This window comes from Microtus oregoni, unplaced genomic scaffold (genome assembly GCF_018167655.1).
Source record: "Microtus oregoni isolate MIOR12 unplaced genomic scaffold, Mior012 000032F_ref0000030, whole genome shotgun sequence".
NCBI lineage: Eukaryota > Metazoa > Chordata > Mammalia > Rodentia > Cricetidae > Microtus > Microtus oregoni.
The window spans coordinates 17737752-17757624 of NW_024543091.1; the positions used below are offsets into that span (position 1 = coordinate 17737752).

At 45.2% G+C, this 19873-nt stretch overlaps 1 protein-coding gene and 1 long non-coding RNA gene across 2 annotated transcripts in view; one reads left to right on the forward strand and one right to left on the reverse strand.

Moving 5' to 3' along the window:
• LOC121466035 overlaps window positions 1-3310 on the forward strand; it is a 63514-nt gene extending 60204 nt beyond the window's left edge. Inside the window, exon 3 of the long non-coding RNA XR_005976712.1 lies at window positions 3238-3310. This is a non-coding gene — a long non-coding RNA (uncharacterized LOC121466035). The remainder of the gene's footprint in view (window positions 1-3237) is intronic.
• The window catches only part of Rora (RAR related orphan receptor A), a 93340-nt gene that overhangs the window by 37349 nt on the left and 36118 nt on the right, over window positions 1-19873 (reverse strand). The window lies entirely within an intron of this gene.

Genomic DNA, 19873 nt, shown 5'->3' on the forward strand with positions numbered 1-19873 from the left:
ACACCACCACGGTTGACAATCACAAGTCCACAGACAGACCTGGAGCACATATGAATTTCCCCCAGCCAGCGACATCAAGCAGTAGTCTACTGGGAGCCAGACGTGGCTGTGTGGTTCCAGATGAGCCTCCCAATGAATAATCTTGCTATGAAAACATCTCACTGAAATGCACTTTTCCCCCAGCCCTATTGCCTGAATAATTTGCTCTTGTGCCCTCTGAGTAATTCAGGCAGGCTCCCCACACTTGCAGAGGCGGATTTCTAGAGCTGACAAGTGACAGTAGGAAGCCAACTGATCACATGATCCTTGAGCTGGGTGGGTCAGTTAGCACTGTGGTGGTCACTTAGCATGAAAAATATACGTATATATAATGCACACACATGCATATATAATACACACATAATACATATGCATGTATAATACACATGCATATAATACACATATAATAATATGTATATATAATATACACATGCATGTATAAATGTATTTTATATATACATAAATATATATATATACACATAGTTTGCTTTTAATTTCCAATCTATAGGAGAAGTAGCCATTATCAGTTCCTCCTATGGGTGAAAAGACTGCTTAACAGCAAACATGACTCTGGAGCCTGCGAGGTGGCTCAGAGATCAAGTCCTTTGACACCAAATATGATGACTTCAGTTCAGCCCCTAGGAGCCACATGGTAAAAAGAGAAAACTGACTCCTGCAAGTTGTCCTCTGACCATCATCTGTGTGTCATGCAACATTTGTGCCCAGACACACAAAGTAATACAATTTCTCATCATACCGCCCCACCAAGATAAACTGTCTGAACTTGGTACACAATCAATGGAAGACCAGGTGACACCTTCTCGGTGATCTGGCTAAGCTCACCTGCTATAGGAACCATGTCAGCAGCACTTCCTGAGAATTATCTGCCTAGCCCACAGCTGAAAATATCATTCACAATTTGGGCTACCGTCTCCATTTTGCAGAATTCCAGGTAGAATATTTGGCCTTCCGGTGACTGACTTCGGATTTACCAATTCTTAAGCCTAGGCAAATTAGTTAACCCCTCCGGTCTCAGCTTCCTAGCTGAAGATTCACTGGTATAGCGTATGAACGGCAGCCTCTCTGAGCTGTGTCCACGTGGTCATTTACACATGTGTCCTCTTCAGGCACACACTGCTTGGCTCTCAGACTTCACGTTTGATAACTACTGGCTGTTATTATTGTCGATAAGAGTCCTGCCGTATAGTGGAATGAAATTCTTTCCTCTGGCGTCTAAGCTCCTTGCGAAGTGGGGATAGAGAAAAGCTGCTTATTTTCCGAGGATGGGGAGGGGCAGTTGGTGCTGCCTGCCACAGCAGCACCCCCACACCGGCACTTAGCTGCAGCAGTCGTGGGATGTTGGTGGTTTTTTTTCTATTGGTCCTCTGAACAAAGAAATGAGCGCCACATACTGACCTGGCTCATGCCAATCATTTCTCACTGTAGTTTATTTGCTCACCACACTTTGTGTTTGTGTGGACACACGCACACAGGTACGCATGTGCATGTGGAGGCTACAGGGTCATGTTGGGTGTCTTCCTGCGTGGCTCTCTACCTCATTGTTTTGAGATCAGGGTTTTTGCTGAACCTGGACCTTAACAATACGGCTAGACCTTAAGCCCAGGCTTCTCCAGTCTCCATCTTGCTGTCAAACGTGGTTTTTTTTTTTTTTTTTACCTTGTGCTGGTGACGGAACTCAGGGTCTCATGCATGTGAGAGCTGGGTCATCCCCTTAGCTCCCATACTGTCTGGAATTGGACTATGTGTTTGGGGTGACTTTTGGCTTGCCAGGAAAGTAGTTAGGGGCCAAACCACGGGGACAGCTATGAGACTGTATCTGTCACACATGTGTATGCCAATCAATTTTGCTGGTGTTGCCTAAGAAAAAAGTTGGCAAAGATCTGCTTGGAAAAGGAACTCTGATTTGCACAAATCTGTCGAGGTGGTTTTTCTTCCTGGAAGGTCGAGCACGTGGAGGACATTTTCCTTGCTCTGTTACATATTTCTCTAATATTTGGATTTTTTTTTTACAACCAGCATGTATTACTTCTCTAAGCAGAAAAACCAATAAAGATTAAAAAGAAAAACCCTAAGGCGTTTGATTTTATTTTCAGTCAAATGGCCAAGCCCTTTATGGCTTATTCACTTTATTTTATCCCCAGTTGAAAGCTGCTGGGGTGTTAGAGGCTCCTGCAGCCTCCTCCCACATGGCAGTCCACAGCAGCTGGGCCTGTGTGTCCAGGCTGCCTGGCCCATAGCCTCTGAGTCTTCACCTTGTTGCCTGCAATGCCTTTGGAAGCTTTAGCTTTCTGCAGTCTTCGTCCCTCTGGTTTCAGGATCTCCAAAAGTGGTTGTGCAGGTTGCCTTGCCTGGGGAGGACAACTGAGAAAGGAGAGGTCCACGGTCCAGTTGGACCTGAGTCCTGCTGAGGAGGCCTCTTCTGATTGGTCTGCTCAGATGAGCTCATTTTTATTGTTCAAATCAGCCCTTTGGGTGGCGTCCTCATCCACAGTGTTCCAACTTAGCAAGAGCTTAGCCAGAGTGTACTACAGGGGAAGGCCAGGAGCCCAGTGGCGACCACTTTATCCCTCCTGCCTTGGGAGGACCGACCCATCCTGGACCTGTGACTTGGAATACAGTGCGGCTCTGTTCCCTGGCCCCTGGCATGTGTCACGGTCCAGCTGCACTCTCAGAAAACCTCATAATCAACTTGTTTTGCCATTGTGTCTCCTAAATATACGCTACTCAGAATGCTCGCTTTCCCCCCAGAAGATAGGCTTTTCTTCCCTTGATTTTGGATTCTTTCGCGACAGTACTGAAATCATTGCCACACATCACCAAAACAATTAGACCCTTAATTAGGAAAGTCCTACCCCTCAATACCCAGTCCATAAGCAGCCCCATCGTCATTTTCCGGCAGCAAGAATAACAACCGAGAGTTACAGAGCTCTGTGCGGCTCTGAAAGTTTTTGACCTCATTAGCTTGTTTTGACTTCCATGTGCACAGCACCCCCGAAGGAGACAACTGTTAGCATTCCCATTCTACAGATGGGGAAGGAAAGCCTCGGGAGGGGCACATGAAATCTCCTTCATGTTTAAATATCCTGGAGCTTCATATACACGCATACAGGCAGGCAGACAGAGAGACGGACACACAAATAACACAGGTGGTATCTCTTTTCTGTTCTGGTTTATTAGATATTGTGGATCCGTTACTAGTGGTCTGCAGCTCTCAATGACAAATGACACTAGGGAGAAAGAACTTCAGAACCTGATCCAGCCAAGAAGAGGTGGTGCCAGCCCTGCCAACCTGTCCTCGACACCTGACTCCCTGGGTGGCCCCAGGTAAGTCACTTACACCTATATATACTTCCTCCACCTATAAAAAGGGAATACATCTTACCTCCCAGGCTGTGTCTGTAAATGAATGCCTTCAACCGTCTTTGAAGATGAAAAACCTATATAAACAGGAAGCTTTGGGAAGCTTGGCATATCACTGTTGGCAAGGACCGGGACGCCATGCCCTCACTGCCCACAACAGGCTCACCACAAAGAATCAAAGTACATGGTGCTATAATTTGTACCTGTGAACTAGACACATGTTATGTTTCAAGCCCTTCCTTTCTTGAGGGCTGATGGGTTTGGGCACTGCTCTGATAGTTTCCGCCTGAAAGAAAAAGGCCCTTCAGATGGAAAAGTCACAGCAAAGTCATTGAGCCACACTATTTAAACAGGGCTAGCCCAGTCATTTGGGAACATCATAGATGCCATGGCGCCCACTTGGTAAACAGAGCGCATGTTCGTGTAGTCCTCAGACATCCCGAGGTTCAGTATTAATTTATTTAATTGACTTAAAAGACCCACCCCTCATTGAGTACAAAGAAACAAAAACCTGCATTTTCCTGTGCCCTTGTCCTTGAAGACTTACATTTCACCTGTTATGATGGTGTGTGTGTGTGTGTGTGTGTGTGTGTGTGTGTGGTGCTGGGAAGCAAACACAGGTACATATGCCAGGTACGCAGTCTGCGATGGGCCTATAGCCTCAATCCATGAAGCCACTTCTTAAAAATATCTCCCTCACTGAGGTTTCCCCTAAGCTTAGCAGCTTTTTAAAAATAATCTTAAAGACATATCTGTAAAAACTCATTAAATACATAGAGTCACATATCAGACAGATACGCCCAGACACACCTTGAACAACACAGATTGCAATGTATAGTTAAAACTAAGTACAATCGGTCACCTGAAACTTTGATTATTTTGTGCGCAATTTTGGTGGAGAAGGGGTAAAAACAGTAGATCAGAATGTCCTAGAATGAATTCGGAGAAAGCTGAGCTAGTCGAGTATGCAGGAAGTCTCTGAAGAATAAGGAAGCCAGGCTCAGCTTCTCATGTGGTTTTCTGTGAAGATGCGGGTAGTTCTGACAATGGGGACAGAACATTAAGCCCTTGTAGTGTTTCCATCTCAACCTGATTAAGCTTTCCTGAGAAACTGACTCCCATTCCCTGATGCATCTGTTTCTTTGCTAAAAGCCAAATCCAGATGAGCCTGCTCATCCCCAGATGGGGGCACTCTATCCAATGAGAACGGAATCACATTTGCCATGGAGGAGAGAACAGGAAGGCTTTGATTTTTAGTCTCTCTAGAATTCTTCATCTACATAGTCATACGCAAAGTGTCTAAATTTAAAGTAACCGACTCCTTAACCTCTTTTGGTAACTCCCTAGTTACCAACTAAACCCTGAGCAACATGACTTGACCAGCAAGAAGAAAGACGTCATTCTGCTCATGAACCCGGCCAAATGCTGAGTAACCCCCACCCTCAGACGATGCCACTAAGGTCACAAATACAAACCCTTTTTTCTTGTTTCTCCAACTCTTATCCATTTCAACCACAGAACACATCTCTGGCTATGAATCTGTGGTGTTAATTGAAATTAGAGACTAAGGAAAAGTCACTAAATACCCTCTCAAAACGCCCAGCTGAAATGAAGCTTCTTTAAAGATTTTCTAATGAACTAGAAGATTCTAGAATCAAATGTATGCATATATACACATATTTTTTCAGTATATAGTTCTTGAAGATTTTTCTAGGACTCCAGAATGAGGAACATGTAGAAAACTCCTGCTAAATCTCTTGGTGGGGGTTCAATGTCATACTATCATTTTATTTCTTGGTTACTCTATGCTCAAGGGTGTCCCTTATATACCGCTAGATGCAAAATGTCACCTGTCTAAAGCGGCAGCTAATCTTTTGCTGAGATCAACCTTATTCTAGATACCATGTTCTCCCCTCACTACCAGCAAGAACACTCACACCACATTTAGGTTAAGTCTTCCTTCCAGCTGAAGGCGAGGGGTCAGTTGCATGCCATCGTCATTCAGAACCTGTTTCTTCGCAGCCATACAGAAGAGTGTCTTTACAGACCGAGCCCCATCTAGAGATCTGATCTAGCTTCTGCCCAGTCAGAACCATCAGGATGACTCTTACTGCATTTTGTGACACAATCTCACCTCGTACAATTGCGGCACAGCTCTCACACCCTCATTCCACCGGTGTAGACAGCAAGCTAGATCCATTTTATAACTGTGGTATTTCCAGCTGGAAGCTTCTTAAATAATGGCTACATATAATACTATGAAAAGAATATGCCAGATGATTCAACTCCAAGGACAAATGGGGGAAAAATTTCACAAATCTGTGGGCACAGAAATGGGTTTTATAATAACTGGGATGCTTGTTTAAGCCTATTTGCCCTATGGCTTCCTGAGTGTGGCCCCTGGAGTCCTTGACACAGGGCACCAGAGTGTACTGAGCAGATAATTCTGAACAGTCTGTCTGCTTCAGGGCACTCCTGGAAAGCCAACCATTGATTGCTAATTCTACTTACCCACTTTCCATGACCTCCTCTCACCAAAACCAGATGGATGAAGTAAGATATGTGGAACTGGGTCAAAGTCACCAGAATTCAGGTTAAGTCACGCAAGTGTACCCGGCAAAGAAGCCTGCTGTTTCTTTCCACAACCTCGAGTGGTTTCGGAAGAGCAGCGGCTGTGCCTCGTACAGCAGATGATGTCAGGTAGGAAATATGCTCCAACCAAATAAACCGTGGCTTCGTGATGAAAAGTTGGGATAAAAAACCCACCTAACTTTAAGCCTTGAAAATGCATTTACCTTCTGCATCAAGCCACAGGCGACTAGAAAGACACCATTCGCCACTTACATGGTCATGGGACACAGAACCACGGAAACTAAACTTTGAAGGCCCACAGATTGTGAATGGGTGAGGATGAAGGAGAGGACTAGCTGAGGCCATCTCTGTGTCCTACCTTCACAATGTCTCTCTATAATTCCTTGGGGAATGGAGCTTTGCCCGATAGATAGAGAAGGGTCTGTTTTTTCCCCTTGTTTTTGCTTTTTTGTTTTTGTTGTTGTTAAAACTCATAAGCAAGAGTTTAGGCTTGCTAGAGGCAGAGGTGCAGATTTTAAGCTCTATAAGATCACAGGCTGGGGGTCTAGCTCAGCCGGCAGAATGTTTACCTAGCTTGCATGAAGCCCTGGGCTCCATCCCCAACACTGCAGAGACTGGGTATGGTGGCACATCTATATAAGCCTAGAGCTTGGGAAGTGGAGGCAGAGGGATCAGAAGTTTAAGGCCAGCTAAGCTATGCAAGACCCTGTCTCAATAAAAAGACTGTAAGACCATAGAGGATGACACATTTTACCAGTTCTCCAGTACATCCGACTTTGAGGATACAGTCAATAACATCTAAACCTAAGATCTGACAAGTTCAAACACGTCATAGATGTATTTCTGGATTACAATCAAATAGTGATCTTTCCCTTCCTTCATTCCTCCTTTCTTTCCTCATTTTGAGACAGACAGGATCTCATTATGTAACCTTGGAACTCACTATTGTAGAATAGGCCAGTCTCAAACTCATAGCAATCTATCTGCCTCCCCCTTCCCATTACTGGGATTAAAGGTGTGTGCCAAGATGCTAAACCATCAATGGTGTTTCTTAAATATTCTTCGTTGTGAATTTTGAGGATAACCAGTATAGCCATGAATGGGAATAATCCAAAAATACATAGAAGATTCTCTATCCCATCTCTGAATGCACACTCTGAAAACTTAGACCCAGAGACAGTTCCAGTGTTCACCCTGAAACATGAACTCAAGGAGAGGGTAGGTAGCAGTGTTTGCCAAAAGCTGAAGTTCTGTTGTTTCTTTCACCATTTCTGGGGAAAAAAAGGAGCAAAAGCAAAAATTGCTGGCCATTTCTTGGCTGCCTCCTCAGCGCTAGAGTTACAAGGACAACGCCACCATGCCTGGCAATCTTCTTACGTGGTTGCTGTGGATTGAACTCTGGTCCTCCAAGGCAAGCATTTTGCTGACCAGAAACCGCTTCTCCAGCCTTTGGCTGCTTTTACGTCTTGCAGAGAGGAGTGACGCATGAACATAGCAGCAACACAGACACACTAACGACACAGGGCACTGTCCTTTCTATCCTACATAAGGCACTCCTTTCGTTTGCGAAGACAAACATTTCAAATGACACTCTGGCCATCCTGTACATGTCTCCGCCAGCTATCTAATATTGGCCGGCCATGCAATATTGTACCTGTTCACCACACACTCACAGAACATGGGTGCACCACCCACACAACTCACACAAACACACACACGCACCCCTACACATAAAGCCATCATCTAGCTGTACATCTCACTACCCCATGCTAGGCAGCAGTGCCAGGGACATGAACTGGGCACAAAGACCCCACGAAAGCAGCTCATTTTGTAACACTCACTTCACTTCAGATTAGACTCCAGCTTCTCTTCATGTAAATGAGAGAGACGAGTGGAAATTATTTTTAGTGGAGAAGGGTAAAGTATGGAGATTTAAATCCACAAACTCTACAGCCTGGGGTTGAGGCTCCGTCCTCAATCTTTCTAGCTCTGAATTTAAGCATTTCGGTAAGTCCCGGGAGTTTCTTAAGCCCCGTGTGTTTCGCGTTCCCAACAATTTCTACCTCGTTACTGCAGTACACACAGGCAAAGGGTCCTGTAGCGTGGGGAGCACTGGGTGAGCGTGAGCTATGCTCGTCCTACGCCTGTCTGTTAAAGATGGCAGATGTGGCAGTGAGGCTGCAGCTGGAATGGAGGGAACCTTGGGAAAATGACAAAGGATAAGTCATTATTTCTTTCTATGTTTAGCAGCTTTCCTGTGATTGCCTACACCTATCCTGAGAAATAACCCTCAACAGGCACCGAGAGCATCAAAAGAAACCAATGTTTCTTTCTAGAGCCAGCCCACAGCAGAGCTGGCATCCTCGAGAAGTGCTGAGCTGAGAGGAAGTTGGGGAGAGGCCCCGCTCACTGCACCTTGTGGTCAAGTAGAGGGGAGGCTGAGCTGCAGGGCAGGAGGCACCCACAAGTCCCTGTGACCTGAGAACAACAGACACATAGGCTAGAGAGTGACCATCGTTCCCCAGGACTTGGGCTCCACTCCTGTCCTGAGCTCTACAGCTTTGGACCCGATGGGCAGCTGGATTCTGTCCCTGGATGTGAAGGTTACATAATGAGCTGTGGTGGGCCCTAGTAGGTGTCACCTACTGAGTGGAAGTGGAAAGAGTGTGGCCAGTTTCATTGTTTGGCGGCTTGGAAAAGAGTACTTTGAGATTTTCTCTTCAAGCCTCCAAGTCAAAGTTCTGGCAGGGTACGCAGTGGCGCTAGAAAGCTGTTTCTGTAAAGCCGGGCCCTCTTGTCTTGCCTGCTTCTTCCCTTTGTGTGTGTGTGCACTTTATGTGCATGTGGGGGCCAGAGGACAAGGCTGACTGGTGCTCTTCAGAAACAGAGTCTCTCTGTGGCCTGGAAAGTAACAAGTAGGCTTAGCTGACCAGTGAACCATAGGGATCTCCCTGTCTCTGCTTCTCCTGCAATGGGATCCCAAAGCCTGCCTGGATTTAAAAGTGTGAGCTCTGGGGCTTATGTTCCAAGACAAGGAGTCCCCGGTCCCCGGACGGCACCATCTCCCCGGTCCACGAATGGCACCATTTCCCCAGTCCACCGATGGCACCATCTCCCCGGTCCACGGATAGCACCATCTCCCCTCACCGATGGCATCTTCTCCCAGGTTCACTGACGGCACCATCTCCCCAGTCCACTGACGGTACCTTCTCCCCGGTCCACTGATGGCACCATCTCCCAGCCTTTCCTTGCCTTGTTTAGAAAATATTTACTGCTCTCACTGATGCTACTGTATCCTGTTCTGGTGGGAGATATGGGGTAATGCAAGACTAAGGCTGTGTTGACGGAAAAGAAAAAAACTTTTGTGTGTCCTTCAGAAGTAAATCATTGCAAATCCAAGTCTACACCAGATTTTGCTCAGAATTTTCTCCTTTGAGAGTCTGCCCCATGCTTTAATCCAGTCGAGACAATACTCACCACAGACCACACTGGTGATGCACCCACTATTGCGCTTTTTCCCCCCAAAACAAATCGTTGCCATCTGCAGAGCATCCTAGGGTCTCAAGCTGCATGTACCCCCCATAAAAAAATATTAGATTTGAAAGACCAAAACCTGCCAGCACACAGAAATAGTTTCTAAGGGCGCCTCCTGCAACATCACAACAGCACAAACCCTCGGATCACAGATTTGTGTCTAACCTGCTGAGGAGCCAGTATACAGTGTGGTGACTATGGGCAGCCCCAACTTCTGGGAAAACCAACTCGGCTATTCACTGTGTGTTCCCTAATTATTCAATATTACTCACAGAGACCCAATACCACCAACCACCACCACCACAGAAATTCCCAGAAATGGAGTTCAAAAAGGGTTAATGCCCAGAAACAATAATCATCTAAATGAGTGTATACATGTTCAAATTAAAATTCTGTGTGTGATGGGAGTTTTTCAAAGACGTAACCTTTGGTGCGTTAGCTTTAAATTTCAGTCATACCCCCAGCAGTCTCGCCAATCATAAGAAGTGTGGATATCACCTACTCTGAATGAAAAGTCACTTAAAACATCCCAGATGTGAAAGAAGGAGTGGTATTTGCCGAGGAGGAAAAGGTATATAGATGGAGTGTGAAGGGATGAGAGGACAGCGGGGATGAATATCATCAAAATATATATGTGTACAAAAGAAACTTTTTAGAAAAAAACATTCAGCCTCCAAACTAAATCCTAATATTTGAATTAAAGCCAAGGTTTTGTTCTTGGGACCAGCTTTTTGAAATGTCAGTTCGACAAGGTGAACTGATGACTTTGCTCTGGAAGTTTGCACAAGTGGTAGCAAACTTGTCATTTCACGGTGGTCTGTTGCAGACACTTCCTGAGAGTGGATCTCTGCACCCCAAGAGGAAGGTCAGCCTTTCCCACTGGGGTCTGTTCAAGGAAAGACTGCTAAGCTCTTGGACAGGGCAGTCCTTAGAGAGTGAAGCTGTGTCCTTCCTTTCCTCATCTTTGACTTTTACATGCTATTAATTGATTTACAAATGATTGATTTACAAATGTTCACGCGCGCACATGTGAGTGCATGTGCACGTGCAAACATACACAAGCGTGCACGTGCGCGCGCGCACACACACACACCACACACACAGTCTCAGAAAACCCAGACTGGCTTCAAACCTTCTGTGTAGCTGAGGATGATTTTGAACTGGTCCCAAACTGCTGACTCTACCTCCCGAATTTGGTTATTATATAGGCTAACCTGCCTGGTTTATGCAGGGCAGGGGAATCAAATCTGGGTCTTCAGGGATGTCAGGCAGACACTGTGCCAACTGAGTCCCAGTTCGAGCCCATTTACAAATATTCTTTGAGAATGGCTCTCAAACTTCAAGCCCCAGTGCGAAACACCCCATGCTTATAAAGCAATGAAGGGAGGAAGAGCCACAGCAATAGCTTCTTCAGGCATTTAAAATATTGGTGTTTACGAAGTATCATTCCAGGAGTTTCACTTAAGGGGACTTGAAGGCAGCAAGTGAGATGGAGAAAACAGCTTTTTGAAGGCAGTGAGCAGTCTTAGGTTACACCTGAGAAAGGGGGTCAAGGGTTTCTGGAAATCTTGGCACCAGCGGACACCAGCGTTCTTGACCCATCTCTTAACCTGACAGGCAGATGCCATCTCCATGACTGTTATGATGCCACAGCCCACTTTTAATTTAACTGTAACGATAATAAAAAGAAATGTGGAGCAAGGATTCTGTAACAGAAAAAAGCAGGAGACTCCAGGGCTCACCACAAACAACAAACTCTACAACCAGGGGTTATTAACTAGTCTACGAATTTGATTCGGTATCAAGTGTCATTTGAATTAATGTAGGTTGCGTCTACCGAGAAAACAGCTGCTAAACTGGGGGAGATTAGTCACAAATTCTTTAACCATGTGTCTAAATGGCCAGTGGACCTTGGGGTTTGAGATCACAAGTGGCAGCCCCGAGTATGACTTTTCCAAGAATATCGTCATTTGTCCCAGTCCAATTTTTCCTCTTCTGCAGCAAGTTCAAATAATCCCCAGAAAAAGAGGCAGAACAACAGAGAGTAAAATGGTGCTTGTAAACACTCTCCAGTGGCCTCTTCTGCACCTTCAAAAGCCCGCCCTGCCCTGCCCCACCCGGCCTCCTAGGTGTTATAAGGTCTCATGGTAGCACAGGCTAACCCTGAACTCTATGAAGCTGGCTCACCTTCAACTCCTGATCTTCCTGCCTCTGCCTCCAGAGTGCTAGGACTTCAGGCACGGACTGCCATATCTGGTTCAAAGGCATGAACTGTTAGCCCATTTGAGTCTCTTTAAACATACCTACCCACAGGAGGGATAAGACTGTGACACTTCCACAGGACTCGGCATCGGTGTTACAGCTGAATTTTACACCCACCTCCGTTGGCAAGGTCTTCCACACCAAATGAGGACAGAGCTTTAATGCACCCGTGCTGACACAGTCACAGAAAGCTTTACCATCTTTCTTTGTAATCACGGGGTGCCAGTGAGATGAGGAGGCCATGAAGGCCATGGCGGCCATGGCCACTTCCTAGCCATCTTCCTTCCCCTGCAGAGAAAAACAGCTTGGGACTTTTTTTGGGGGTGGAGGGGGTGGCTCTTGATGTTAACTTTTCCAGGACATTAATGACTGGACCTTCTCGAGTATCATGTCCACTTCTCCATTCGCTATGGAGGAAAGATGAAGACACTGCAGAAGGAGGAGGAGGCAATCCCACAGAAGATTGCTCACCAACTTTTTGGCAGTGCCAGCATCATTGGCACAGATGTTTGGCTGTCCCGGTTGGTTGCCTGCTTTGAAGGGACAAAGTTCACGGGAAGGGATGCTTCCTAGTACATTTGTTAAAATAAAATCGGCCCTGTTACCTAATAACATACAAAACCGGGGTGAGATGCCTTATCGTGTTTTATTTCTCTTGACAGTACTGCGTAATGAAGGTGGACGCGATGGAAATTCTGATTTTGTTACCCATTGCCACTGATTAAAAGACATTTTCTGATGTCATGCTCTGAAATAAACCAACTTGTTTGCTGAGACTACCTCCACACAAATTAGAAAATTATACGACGGGGGAGTTTCTACAGCCTGCAGCTGGGGACACAGGTTATTACGACAAACATTCGTCGGCAGGGTTTCTGGTTTCACAGTAAAAGAAGATGACTTGAAAGGACCCAGTGGTTTTGATGTTCTTCTGAAATGAAAACCGTCCGCGAGGGCATAGCCTTGGGTTGTCATTAATGTCAGCCACGCGAAAACACTGTCTCCATGGAAGCTCCAGTCATCCCCCAGCTAAGACCACGACTTTCCACTTGCTGGCATGAGGGGCCCTGCGCTGTACTTCTCGAGGGACTCCTTGAGCAATTCATCCTAAGCAGTCACACAAACACTCACAGGTTTTTGCGCCAGTCTGGGGATGGAACCCGGTGGCCTGCTCATGCTAAACGAGTGGTCTACCCCAGCCCCAGGCCGGATAGCACTTCAGCACGAGCAGGCCACCAGTTCATTTTAAAGTCATTTGATAATGTTCATGGGACAATGTGGCCCTGTCTGAGAAACTCTAAGTTAGTGGTGACGTCCTCAGACTTTAGAAGGCAAGAAGAATACATAGGACCTTCCAACATCAGCTCAAAATAACGAGGATAAAAATGCCATCATGGCATAGGCAGCTTCCCGTTGCTCTCACTGAACCTCTTGATACACAGAGACTAGTAGGATCGTGTTGAGAAGGTAAGCAGAGCTGCAGTGTCTGTCCGCGTGTTTGATGCTTGGTAGCACCTTTCACGTTCCAAGTCTGTTGCCTGACTACATCGTAAACACAACAAAGTACCATACTTCATCTGAGAATTGGGCAAAGAAGGAAACACCGTGAGCAACGTGGGCTCCCTGGGATAGTATTAAAAACACAGCTGACCTTACTCTACGGAATCGAGCTGGGCCCAAGAAAGAGAAAATAAAGTTATTTTATTGGGTAGGAAGTAAATGAGGGTGGTGTTTGAGTGTGTATTTTCCTCTTCTATTCAGAGAGAGAGAGAGAGAGAGAGAGAGAGAGAGAGAGAGAGAGAGGAGGAGAAAAAGGAGGAAGGAGGGAAGGAGGGAGGGAAGGAGGGAGGGAGGGAAGGAGGGAGGAGGGAGACAGGTCGACAGCAAGAGAGCTTTTTTTTTTTCATTCCTTGTCTATAACAAATAAAAAGCATCAGGGTGCAGGTTAGATATAGTGAGCATTTGCTATTAATTTGGGGGATTTAATACCATAAGAACAAGTTACCAAAATGTAGTACAGTACACCTTTCAGTTTTCCAAGATACGACATATTTGTCTTTTCTTACAGTGACAGAATTACCTTTTCATCGAAATGTTCTTTATTTGATTTTCTTTTAAAAATTTAACTCAGGGAATTCCCATGTAGCTCAGGCCAACCTCAAACTCTTGATCCTCCTGTCTCAGCCTCCTGAGTAGGAGGATTCCAGGTGCAGGCCACCACGACCAGCATTACAAGAGCCTTTAAACACCAAGGCGAATTTGCACTGCCCGACTGGGACCACTGGGGGATGGTAATACAGCATTTACTCTCAAAATTTGCTCATTATATGTGTTTCCAAATTCCAAATTCAAATTGCAACATCATCATCTACTCTGCTCTTTTCCAAACTATGGGAAATTAAAAATCTATACTTTAATCTTTGTATTAGAAAACAGCCACCAAGCAGGTCCCAGTGTTTCATGAGACCTATTTTATAGAATGCGTCTGGATTTTTTCTTTCCCCTGTGGTCAACACAACTTCTTTTATTAAACAAAATGTAAGCAAGATATGAAAAGTAAATGATCAAAACCAGCATTAAAAAAAAAAGCTAAACTGCTTTTGACTTTAAAAGTATAAATAGGAGAAAACCTCAGACTTAAGACTTACGTGGAAATCTGAATGTTCATAACCCCAGACATATCTCAAAAACTAATGTTCACAGCCATAGACTTTATAATCTGTGTATCATTGGTTGTTTCATCTGTTAGACTCAACAAAAATACATTTAAAATTGCTTTCTGCAGTATCATATCTAGAAAATATCAATGGAGATGTGAACAACTTTCAGTCATCTTTACCTAAATATTAGAAGGATTAAAGCTTCTGCCAGCACACATGTGCGTGTGTGATGTGTAGGGCAGAAATCACCTTTTTCTGGGGTTCTTTAGGCACCACTTACCCGCCCCCCTTTTTCTTTATTGAGATGGGGTCTTTGATAGGTCTGTAGCTTGCCATTAATCTAGACTGGCTGGCCAGAGAGCCCAGGGATCTACCCGTCTTCACCACCCCAGGTGTGGCATCACGAGTACTGGCCACCATGTCCGGCTCTTTTACCTGGGTTCTGAGGATCAAACTCAAGGCCTCATGCTTGCAAAGCCAGCACTTCCTCCTCCTCAGGCCAGCACACTTATTTATTTATTTATTTATTTTTTGATGATGTTTACTTTCCCCAAGGATGTTCAGAAAAATATGCAAATATTGTCGCACGGGGGATGACTTCTAAAAGAGATGACCTGGAGAGCAGTTCCCTCGTTCTGATAACAAAAGTTCAAGTAGTAAATGGCTGAGCTCACACCTTGAAACTGAGATGCCAGTTGTCTAAAATAATGGATTTATGGTGGGAAATAACAACCACTCTCCCAGAAAATAAAAACAGCATTTGGCAGAAGCATGCTGGCTTGACCAAAGCAACCCAGTTTAGCAGAATATCAAGGCAGCCAAGAATTGGTGTCTCGTATGTTTCAAGTTACTACAAGGGGATTTCGCAGGGCTCTATAAGTGAAAGCAATTAACTCATAGCTGTGCAGGGTCTATGCGACAGGTTTCATATAGCCACGGAGAATACAATCACAAGTTTGTCAGCCTTTGGAAATTACTGGTACTTCGACAGCCTTATCTGTTGTCTTGGCACTCTTGCGTCTTTTACGTGAACGGAAATATATCCTGCACAAAAGCTTTACCACTCTGACCTCAGCATAGAGAAAAATGACAGGCAAGAAGAGGTTAGTGATTTATGTAAGCAAGTGGTTTGGTGTGCAGTCCCACATCTTGGTCAGCAGAGGTGGCTGACATAATTAAAACAGGCTGGGTTTCCACGGCTGAGGGAATGTGAGCTAGGAGTATGGCAGAGTGGCAAAGCATTGCCTGCCATGCATCAAGTCTGGGATCCATCCCCAGCACTGACTGTCCTCAGGAGAGGAGGCTAAACGGCCATGACTAGACCTGTCCCACTGTCCACAGTGACCCCACGACAATCTTGAACCACTTTGGGTGAGAAAATTGAGGCAGGGGACCTGTCTGGAGTAAACCACAGTTTTCATTTAGTTTAATGTGCTCTAAAGAGCAGAACTGAGCCTTTCAAACAGTTCATTTCTAGATCTTTCAGGACCTCTGAGATTACCCAGTTAAATTCCATATTCCTGAGGGTGTAGAGGTAGCTCAGCTGGGAAGATGGCCTACTATCCAAGTATGAAGTTGGGGGTTCAGATCCCAGCAACCATATAATCATTTCAGTGTAGGCCCATGCATGCCTGACATCTTAACTAGTTTTATGTCTACTTGACAAACTGGAGAAAGCAGGATGAGAAAGCCATGGTGAGCAGGCCAGTAGGCCGTGCCCCTCCATGGCCTCTGCATCAGCTCCTGCTTCTCCAGGTTCCTTCCCTGTTTGAGTTCCTGCCCTGACTTCCTTTGGTGATGGACAGTGATAAGGAAGTGTAAGCTAAATAAACCTTTTCCTCCCAACTTGTTTTTTGGTCATGGTGTTTCATGGAAGCAGTAGAAACCCTAACTACTCCAGCACCAAAGGGAATGGAGACAGGAGGATGGCTGGATTCACTAAGCTGCCAGTTGAAAAAAAAAAAACAAAACAAAACCAAAAACGTGAGCTTCAGTGTCAGGGAGCAACTCAGAGAATGATAGAGGAGAACACATAATAGCCTCCTATGACCTCTATAAGTACATCCATGTGCATGAGCACATACATGTGCACACTTGTGTACACACACTACACAAAATAGCCCTTTACTCTTTGGCAAAGGAAACTGAGGCTTAGAGAGGTAAAAGAATGTCCCAGGATCCTCAAGCTGGGGTAGCACTGGTGTAGGGCCACCACACACATCTGCTTGCTCATCTCCCATCTGTTTATCCCATCATCCACATCTCACCAAGCCCAGGTGAACAGACCCAGCTCACATAAGAGGTGGGAGCAGAGACTGGGTTTTCTGGTGTTTTGACAAACCTTGGAGGCCACAGAGCCTTGAGTTTGAGGACAAGAAAACACAGAACTGTTCATGGTTCACAGTGGTGAACTTAGGGAGAGACTATGAGCTTTGGACATCGGGTAGAACAGCTGGGGGATGGGTAGAGTTACGGGGAGAAAAGAAAAAGAGATGCTCACACTGAAACTAACTGGTATCTTATTCCCAGCCCAGCTCATTCCTCCCCACAGCGCACTGCAGATACACCCAGATACACAGAAGTGCTACTTGCCTTTTGAAGTCTCCCTTAATATCCATCTTCAGGTGCACAAGAACTCAAAACCGAGAGACATCCCTGGCCCTCTCACCAGAGGTCACCTGCTGTGAAAATCTGGATTCATTCTTGATGGCATTTATCACCTCTAGAAAGCTTTTAGCTGTCTCTGGGGGTTGGGGGAAAGGTTAGAGTGTCAGATGTTCCGAGTAGAGTCCTGTCTGTGTTAGTGCCTAACACACGGGTGCCGAAAGCAAGGGAGAAGTTAGTGAATCCCACTGACTACTTCCTGCTTATGACTGTGGTCCAGAGTGGAAAGAAAGGGTTACTGCATACATCCAAAGGTACTGTCAGGCATTTCCTTCTTGCATAGAAATTGAGCAGGAAGAATCAAATGTTTTCCTAACGTTCCAGGCAAGTCTCTCTTCTGAATGACAGTGTTCATTTTAGATAGCAGCCCAAGGAGGGTTTCACAAGACCAGTAGAAAAGGTTAGAGGGGGCACTGGAGGTACAGTTTAGCAGCTAAGAGCACTAGATGCCTAACTGTGAGAACTTGAGTTCGGGTCTCACCATTTTTGTAACAAGCCAGATGCCCAAGGCACAGCTGTAATCCATCTCCAAGACATGTGGAGACACAAGGATCTCTGGGGCTTGCTGGCTTCCAGCCCAGCTCCAGATTCAGGGAGAGACTCTGTCCCAAAGGAATAGGTGGAAAGAGACAAGCAAAGCATTTGCCATACCCTTCTGGCCTGCACACCTGCACACGGGTATGCACACTTACACACTTGTGTGCACATACTCACATAGACATACAATAAATAAATCTTTCTAAAAGGCTAAGGGGAGAAGCTGGAGAGATGGCTTAGTGTTAAGGGTGTTTGCTGCTCCTTCAGAGGGCCTGTGTTCAGTTCCTAGCACCCATGTGAGGTGACTTGAAACCACCTATGGTTCCAGCTCCAGGCAATCTGATGCCTTCTTCTGGTCACACATACATATACTCATAAATAATAAATATATTTTTAAAAACTGGTTAGAGAGATGGGAATAAGGTGGGGTTTCATGGTAAGGAAGGTTCTGACTATTCTTCTGACAGCTGAGGTTAGGGCAGATGCCCTATGTTAGTTAAGAAGGTGAAGTCTTTTTAACCTGAGATAGAGGGGCCTGGGCCCCATGCTAAATCTATGACTTATTGTAATCATACTCATCGCTATTTAAACTTCCCCATGTTTACGTCTTAATTGGTGTCATGGAGATAACAGAAATGACTTGACAGGGTTGTGACTAGTTGTGACTACTCAAGTGACTAGTGTACAGTGGGAACCACTCACTCCCATGATGCGAGCTATCAGTATTTTTATCTGAGTGCAGATAAGACTCAATAATCAAAGTTAATCTCCATCTGCTTTTCTGAACTAGGAATTACAGCTTAATCCCAGGATTGCTCGAAGGTCAAGATGGCAAGTAGGTGTCAGCTCATCTTTCCAAGTTAGATGGATTTCCAGCGTGTGCTGGTTGAGAGAAACTGTGCTGCAATTGATTATAATGTCTGCCAAGGGTGTGGAGCCAGGGTTCTAATATTAGAATAGGTAAGCCTCTGGGATGTTGCAGAGATGAACAGCTATTTTAATATAAAAAAAAGACACATGGAGAGGGATGACCCTAAAGTCACATGGCTTGGGTTCCAATCTTAGTTCACAGGTTAACTGGTGAAGGAGCCTGGGATCTGTCAGCTCTGAACATGCCACTTTGGCATGATGGTTATTTTGAGTGGGAGGCAAGTAAGGCAGCAGATGCAGGAAAAACGCTCTCTGCTGTTTTGTGGAGGGCACAGGACTCTCTTTGGGAAGGTGCCCTTCCTCTGCCATTTCCTTTCAAGTAGAGATGGCAACTCATCACTGGAGGTGGGCTCTGGCTTTGATCTACAAAAACAACTTTCACCGAAATCTCCCTCATTTCCCTTCATTCTCTATTCACTTCCCACGGTCTCCTGCTCTGAGGACCTTCAAGCCGGTTGGTTCTCCTGTGTCTTGCCATCTCTCTGAAAGTTTTTCACCCTTCAATAAGACAGCACCTGAGCCTCCAGGTCTGACAGTCTTTGGGTTCACCTTCTCTTTCACTTCACTCCATCTGCCTACACGCCCCCACCCACCCCAGAGGCAGATACACCAGAGAAGTATCTTTTGGCTATTGAGTCCGTTCTCTATTTTTATGGGAACAGACATTGAACACAAGAGGGGAGAGGGAAAGGTGCTAGTTCACTGTTTGGTTTCCCCTGGTGTTACAGAAGCCTTTTTTATTTTGTGAGCGAGAAATTTCTACTCCATGAAGTCAGTTCTTACATAAATCCTGTGATTTACCAATACTGATTTTAAAAGTAAAAAAAAAAAAGGCAATTGAAATACAGAAAGAAATAGAGACAGAAGAGGGCCCCAGGTCCAGGGTATATAGTTGTTGAAATTATTTGAAGGAAAACTAAAAACAGAAACCTGCCATACAGAGTCAAAATTCAGTGTTTTCTGTCCTCATTCAAAGAGCCTGCCTATTCCTATCCCTGACGAATATATCTGAAATGAGGAGAAAATGACAGCATTTTTGGCACGAAGAAAACTCATCCAGCACTGAGCGAAACCTCCTAAGAAAGACAAGGCTGCTGTGAATACGACAGCTCTTTAATATCCCAGGCACCATTTAAAAATAGCTGGAATTAATTACAGGGCTAATGACCCATTGAAAGGCTTATTTAAATACCAAAGCCAGCACCCGAACAATCGTGGAAAAAGAAATATGGTTTAAAAGGGACTTTAGAATGCAGAAACCAAGAACAACGATC